Raw genomic sequence first — 7,412 nt, 5'->3', positions numbered from 1 at the left:
CATTATTGACATTCTTAAAATAAATATTTATGTTTACATAGTAAAACAATAAGTTAGAAGTTTATTATAAATCTTCAAATAAGCTTTCTAGCAATGAGAAAGTTATAACCACAAGTTTTCTCTTTGCTTACTACAAACAAGATAAATTACATGTTACAGGTTTACTTTATAAAGAGTGGTTCCTTTCCCTCAACATGTTATTTTCCTCAGATTATGTAGCTGAAATAAAATATTGTTTATTAAGAATACAGTAAGTTATTAAATATACATCTACTGTTTAAAGTCTTTGGAGCGACAGCCTTGCTGAAGATTAACTTTGCAAGTTTCTGAGAAAACACAGGAATGTCTTATGAGGTTTTTTATATTCAAACTTTCCAATTAACTAGTTTAGACTGCTTAGACTAACATTTCAGATTCATGCATAAATACATCAAAAAGTAAAACAATCTTGCTACTCTACTAACAAGAAATATGGCCCTTTCTCCCACTAAATTAAAATATAAACTTTATTCTTCCATATGCCTGAGGTCCAGATCCTGTCTTGAAGATTTCCTTTGGTAGTCACCCAACAGTATACCAGCTTTCTGCTTGCATACATTATGTTTAAAAGAATCTTAGTAAACATCTTAATAAATATTATATCATATTTTGAAAAACATAACAGCATGGTCGGTATTAATATTCTTTCTTACATACTTGGATCTGAGAGGAAGATTATTTCAGGCCATCCCCATATCAGAAAAAATCCTACTCCTGACCAGCCCATATGTGAGAGCAGGCAGACACACACCTCTGCACTAAGCACACACTCAGACTTGTTCTCCTCCTAAAACAGGCAGGAGAAGAGCTGGATCTTCTCTGCCCTGCTGGAAGGGGGCCCTGCCTTCACATCCAAGGATATAGAGGTGTGTGTGCAGGTTATGATCCCAGGAAAAATGAAAGATACATCAGGACACAAAATGCCTATTGTTCTTTTAAACAAATGTTTTTAGCTGTCCTCTATAACCTCCCAGTTCTTCAGGAGCTCCACACCATTCAAGCTGGAGACTCAAGCTATAGCCCACTCTTCTCCCAGATCCATTTTGGAGAGACAAGAGCCCATGGCCTGAAGAAAATGACTTTGATGTCATGGGGGATGGGGAACAGACCTCCTCAAAGGAGGGTCTGAAGCTGCAGTCTGAAGGCACAAAATAATCTGGAAGCTTCACTGTTATTATAAATTCTTCTTCCCCTTATATTCACAGCTTCATGTTTATTTATGAATAATGTATTCAGTCCTCTAGCATAAAACCAATCTAGCTCCTAAAGTTTGTTCCCTGTATTCCCAGAGGAAAACTCTGATTGATAAACAATGTATTTATGCAAGAATTTAAACACAGTAGGAGTACAGCTAATTAATGTATTTTAAAGATACCAGCTATCCTAAATCATTGGTAAATACAAGTCCAGGACATCAGACTACTGCAAAACCTCTCAGTGAGGTGCAATATATTGTTATGATTAACAGTTTCTAATGGATTCCTATGGAAAGAATGATTGATTTCCAATAAAAAAGCCCTGAATTCACAACAGGGAAGCTACCACCTTCTTCTGTCTAAGAAAAAGGTCTGAAAATTATAAACGAGTTTGTGTCTCATATTTTTTCTCCTGTTGTGAATTCTTTTAACTACCTTTGAACCACTACAGCATTTATTTTTTGTTCATGAGTCTTAGGTGGCCCTACTACAAAATTCTCATAACAGACCAAGAAAATGTTGTTCAAACGTGTGTAGCAATCATTGTTACCATCCACCAATCCACAGATATATGACAGAAGATAACAACACACAATGTACTCAGAAGTATAAATAATTTCATGGCTGGAGCCAGAAGAAGATATTATACCAATGTACAGGAAGGTAAGAGCAATTTGTTGTGTTACAAGCTCAGGCAGTTCATGAAAGGACAGAAAAGAGGTGTTTTTTTTAATATTAAGAGGAGCAAACTGCCATTCTGAAATTAACTCAGACCTCATAAAGTTCTGATTTTTAAGGAAATAGATACTATCTGGCTACACCAGATTTCAGGCTCTCAAATCTTCTGATGCTACTCTCAGTCACTCTGAAAAACAGCCAAAATCAGATGCACCAATAATACACAGGCTCTGGCTCTGGATATGTAGCCTCTCTCTTTTGAAGGAGAGCCATACACATCTTGGTCCATCTCCAGATTCCTGTCTCTGACTGTACAGCTAGCAATGGCTCTGGTTGCTTTCAGCACCTCATGACAAAAGGTGCATATGTGCTTACAGATGTGTTAAATTAGAGCAACTTCCAGCATGATATAGAGTGAATCTTCAATTCATGTATTTTAATTGCTTTGCTGTCATCTCTTTTCTCACTTCTCTTTTGCTCTTTTGCCTCTAAATCCTGAACATACAAGGATAGTTGTACTTTTAAGTTACAGAACAAAGGAGTACCAAACAATTTTCTGCTGACCAGTGCAAGCAGCAAATAATAATCCTTGCTGTGCAGGCTGATTGGCCAAGAATCAGATCTGCATCTCCATTCCCTGTGTCCAAACATGAGTCAATGTTCAGCCAGTGTTCAAACTCACAAAGTCATTGCTCAGAGCAGAGGTCTAAGTTATTTATGACACCTGGTTAAATTACAGTAACTGTAATTGCAAGATTTCCTGCACCTCATGAAAAATAAGGAGCACTTCAGAATTTTAACATGTGATAAGTTCCAACTGCATCACTAAGAACAGCTTTGAGTCTCTGGGTTGTGATACCCCTTTAGGAAAAGGAACTGGGAGACCTCAGAGTAAAGCCTCCAGGAGGAATGCTTTGAGCCTCCATTGCTGTTTGAATGGAGGCTGTTTTTTTCAAGGAATAAATATGGTTGACTACAGAACCATTCTCCGTATTCATAGGCAATGAGTCCTTAGATTTTGCATGGGACCCTATGATTTTTTTGTTCTTTTTATTTTCAAAGCAAGAAGAAAAACTTCAAAGGGTGGTATGCATCTATCCCAAAAGATTGTTTAACGTTCAGTGCGTGCTGAATATGGTAAGAGACACTTTTTGTTATGATTCACTGCAGTGTCTTTTATTAATACATCACCATACAGGTCAATTGTTCTGGAAGCCTACCCTTACATTCCTCACACTTCTGAGGACTTGAATATTCACCATAATAAAGATCAACTTGGAAAGGCTTTATACCCTAACACAGTACATTCCTTTTTCCTAGACTCTAGAAAGAGTAGCCTAAGCACATTTCAGTATTTTAGCATTATTTAATATGTCTTACATGGAGGAGAGGGGCAAATGAGTGTGCAAATGTGAAAATTAAGGCTTTGATTAAATGTACTTTATTAAACAAACATTTTACTGAGGAGTCCTACCTTTTAATGACAAATAAAATGTGTAAAAGAGCTTTCTTCTATGGTTTAATAATTTCTCTAGGAAACCTTCTCCTCTGTACTGCTTCTGTGCAGTGTGTATGCTGTTTCAGCTTCTCATTCTGCCTCATTTGGCCATCATCCCAACAGTTTCCCCTGGCAGAGATTTCTGCTTTATAATGTGATGAGTAATGCCTTAGAAGTGACTCCTTATTGACTAGGGTGTGTAGAGCTAGCTCATATGTAGCTAACATCTGGTCTAATGAATCTCCCCCATTTTAACACAAAAGATAATTGCAAGCTGTTTTTACTGTACATTCTCCTTCATGTGAGTATCCCATAGCTGTACCTTTGCATCAAAAGATCACACCATGACAGCAAGTAATTCCCTTCAGACTAAAAATTCAAAACATAACATCTGGAGCAAACATTATACGAAAAATGCTGTTTCAGGGTAGATGGAGCATCTTCAAAACACTGTGGTACACTTAATTTTCTAAAGAAGGAATGGTGAGCAATATATGTGTCATCATGAAGGAACAATGACCTATTTTATCTGCAAACAAAGAGGAAGTGAAGAAAATTATTTTCATCTTGGAAAAAACTATAAAGATATTTGAAGCTACAGGTATAATTGTAAATACAGATGCAGGTAGACTTTGGGAAGCTGTTCTTCACCAGTGATAAGAAAAATATTCAGGTAACAAACAAGCTTCCTTATGGCAGAAGGACAGATGATTTTATCTGAAAACAGAAATAATGCTGAAAATCATATATGTCGTATGCCTGGATACAATCCTATTATGAATGGATTCCATCCCCAGGAGCAACACAGTCCAATTCCTCTGAACCTAAGTAACGGCTGCACATCATTCTAGTGCTACTTTTCAGATGCTCTGCTGTGTGTCCATCTCCTGTCCAACACTATTCTTAGGTAGCCATATCTCCATACCACAACTTATAAGATCCAGGAGTGATTTAAATGCATTTTTCTCAGTCCTAGCCTTTTGAATTGTGATTTTGGAGGAACCCCATGACAATAAATCAATTAATATATTTTTGCTAACAGTACTTATCAAGATGAAAATAATCTCTCTAGACAAAAAAGGCTGTCTTTAAAATCTTGGTGGATCCCAAGTCTGGTTAAAGTCTGTATGCCAGTTAGCTTTTCCAGCTGGTTTGCCCTTACACTATTGTTTTAGAAAGTATACCAATGTCTCTTTGAAATAAAGCCAAATTTCTTCTATTTTATCCAATATACTCCCTGAGGGACAAGCAGAACCAGGATACAGATCCCTACTTACTTCCACTCCCTTCCTTACTAATTTAGTTTTCCTAGTAAGATCATTGCCTAGTTCCAGACATGGTGTGATTCTCATATCAAAATTTTGAGAAGTGTGGTGTAGGACTCTACCTGGGAGTTAGTCACTTCTCTCCCATTGGGGAGAGTAATAGGCTACATAGTTCACAGCTATTTTCCTAGCTGAGATGGCCCTAACCATAAATTTTCTTCTTCACTGATCAGAGCAGGGATCTAGGAGATTACCTCAAATGCAGATTTCTAAAGTTGACTGAATTGAATTCCCTACATCTGTCCCTATAACCCCACATACACCCCTATATCATAGAATCATAGAATCATAGAATCTTAGGGGCTGGAAGGGACCTTGAGAGATCATCTAGTCCAACCCCCCCTGCCAGAGCAGGGTCCCTAGAGTACATCACACAGGAACGCATCCAGGTGGGTTTTGAATGTCTCCAGTGAAGGAGACTCCACAACCTCCCTGGGCAGCCTGTTCCAGTGCTCTGTCACTCTCACAGTGAAAAAATTTTTTCGGCTATTCACCTTGAACCTCCTATGCTCCAATTTACACCCATTACCCCTTGTCCTATCACTGGTCATCACCGAGAAAAGCCTAACTCCGTCCCCCTGACATTCACCCCTTACATATTTGTAAACATGGATGAGGTCACCCCTCAGTCTCCTTTTCTCCAAGCTAAAGAGACCCAGCTCCCTCAGCCTTTCCTCATAAGGGAGATGTTCCACTCCCCTAATCATCTTCGTAGCTCTGCGCTGGACTCTTTCAAGCACTTCCCTGTCCTTCTTGAACTGAGGGGCCCAGAACTGGACACAATACTCCAGATATGGCCTCACCAATGCAGAATAGAGGGGGAGGAGAACCTCTCTTGACCTACTAACCACATCCTTTCTAATGCACCCCAGGATGCCATTGGCCTTCTTGGCCACAAGGGCACATTGCTGGCTCATGGTCATCCTCCTGTCTACCAGGACCCCCAGGTCTCTTTCACCTACACTACTCTCCAGCAGGTCAGCCCCCAACCTGTACTGGGACATGGTGTTGTTCTTCCCCAAATGCAAAACTCTATACTTCCCCTTGTTGAATTTCATCATGTTTCTCCCCGCCCAACTCTCCAGCCTATCTAAGTCTCTTTGAATGGCAGCACAGCCTTCTGGTGTGTCAGCCACTCCTCCCAGCTTAGTGTCATCAGCAAACTTGCTGAGGGTACATTCTATACCCTCATCCAGGTCGTTGATGAAGATGTTGAACAACACCGGTCCCAGTACCGACCTCTGTGGGGGGTGTGTATAGCATAACAGCCTTTGAAGAATCACAAATGACAGCAGCTCTTACAACAAGCAAATCTTAAATCCTTGGCAGTGTTGGACATTATATAAATCTGTAGCATGTGAGCTATTTTTGGTGAAAGTAGGAAAAGCCATACTTGACCTGCCTAGTCCTGTCTCACAGTGGCCAGCAACTGATGCCCAGGAAGGGTATGAGAACTCCACAAGCAGGAACTGATGTTGCCTTTGGAAACCATCAGAATAACTGGAGCCCTGTGTCTCAAGATCTTCCTGAGCCAGTGGTCATAGTTTTTTTGCATTGAATGACCCTAGATAAATAATTATTTTATGAACATGAATTTGGAAGTCATATATATTTTCAGCATTTACAGTGCCCTGTAGAAATGATGTAAGGGTTTTAATTAGCGGTTACAAGAAGACCGACCTTCTCTTGTGAGTCCTGAATGTGCAGTCTGATAATTCTGGGTGGTGCCCTTTTGCTCTTGTACAACAAAAAAGAAGTCTATTCAGTGTCTCCAAGCCACTCAAGTTTGTAGGCTTTCATCATGTCTCAAATCCCAGTGGATATTTTCAGGGCTGAATTGTCCTAGCACATTTATTCGCCATGTGCAGATACTGTTACATCATCTTTGTTATCATCCTCTATTAATTTTTAGTTTTATTCTAGCCTCTCTGTGCAAGCTAGCTCAGAACTGTGCTTTTGAGATTGACTGCTGATAGCAGACAGCAACACTGCAAAGGGGATAATTTTTTTTATAAATAATACAATAACATGTGGTGTGCTCTCTACTAAAGTAAATTGGTTTTCAGTTGACAGCTGATCAGAAAAAAAAAGGTAACCTTACTTGCTGGAATAGCACTTTGAGCACTGCAGTACTTATCCTAATGCTTTAATTCCTTGTCATCACTGTCAGGGCTCCATCTTTGCTTTTTACTCTCTCTTATCCACTACTTCTCTGGTAACGTTATTTTTGCTTCCTTGATGTACATGATTTCCTTCCCTATGATGGTATCAAGAAATGTGTTTGTTTTCACAGGTGGTTAATTCAGTAGAAAGTGTTTCTGACAGAGGATATCTCATAATTGTAAGGTTTTGAAAGAAAAGATGCAAAGCCATCAACTTGTCTATTTAATATAAGCCTCAGCAGATGATCTCTTTGGCTGTCCTCAGGTGAGAGTGAATGAGGCAGAAACTTCAGGGCTGATGGAGGATGGAAAAGTACCAAAACTATGAATGTATGAATATGCATTCAAAGGGCTGGAAACATATACTAATTAAGTCATGACCCTTCTGAAGGTCCCCTACTGCAAGCTAGAGAAACTGATCCAAACCAAAAATAAAAAAGGAAATCTTGTTCCTCAGAACAATCTATGGATTTTGAAATTGTCTCAAATTATAATAAAGTAAACCCCCCCCCCC

Source organism: Chaetura pelagica, unplaced genomic scaffold (genome assembly GCF_000747805.2).
Source record: "Chaetura pelagica isolate M959 unplaced genomic scaffold, ChaPel_1.0 scaffold90, whole genome shotgun sequence".
Lineage (NCBI taxonomy): Eukaryota > Metazoa > Chordata > Aves > Apodiformes > Apodidae > Chaetura > Chaetura pelagica.
This window is presented reverse-complemented; position numbering follows the sequence as displayed.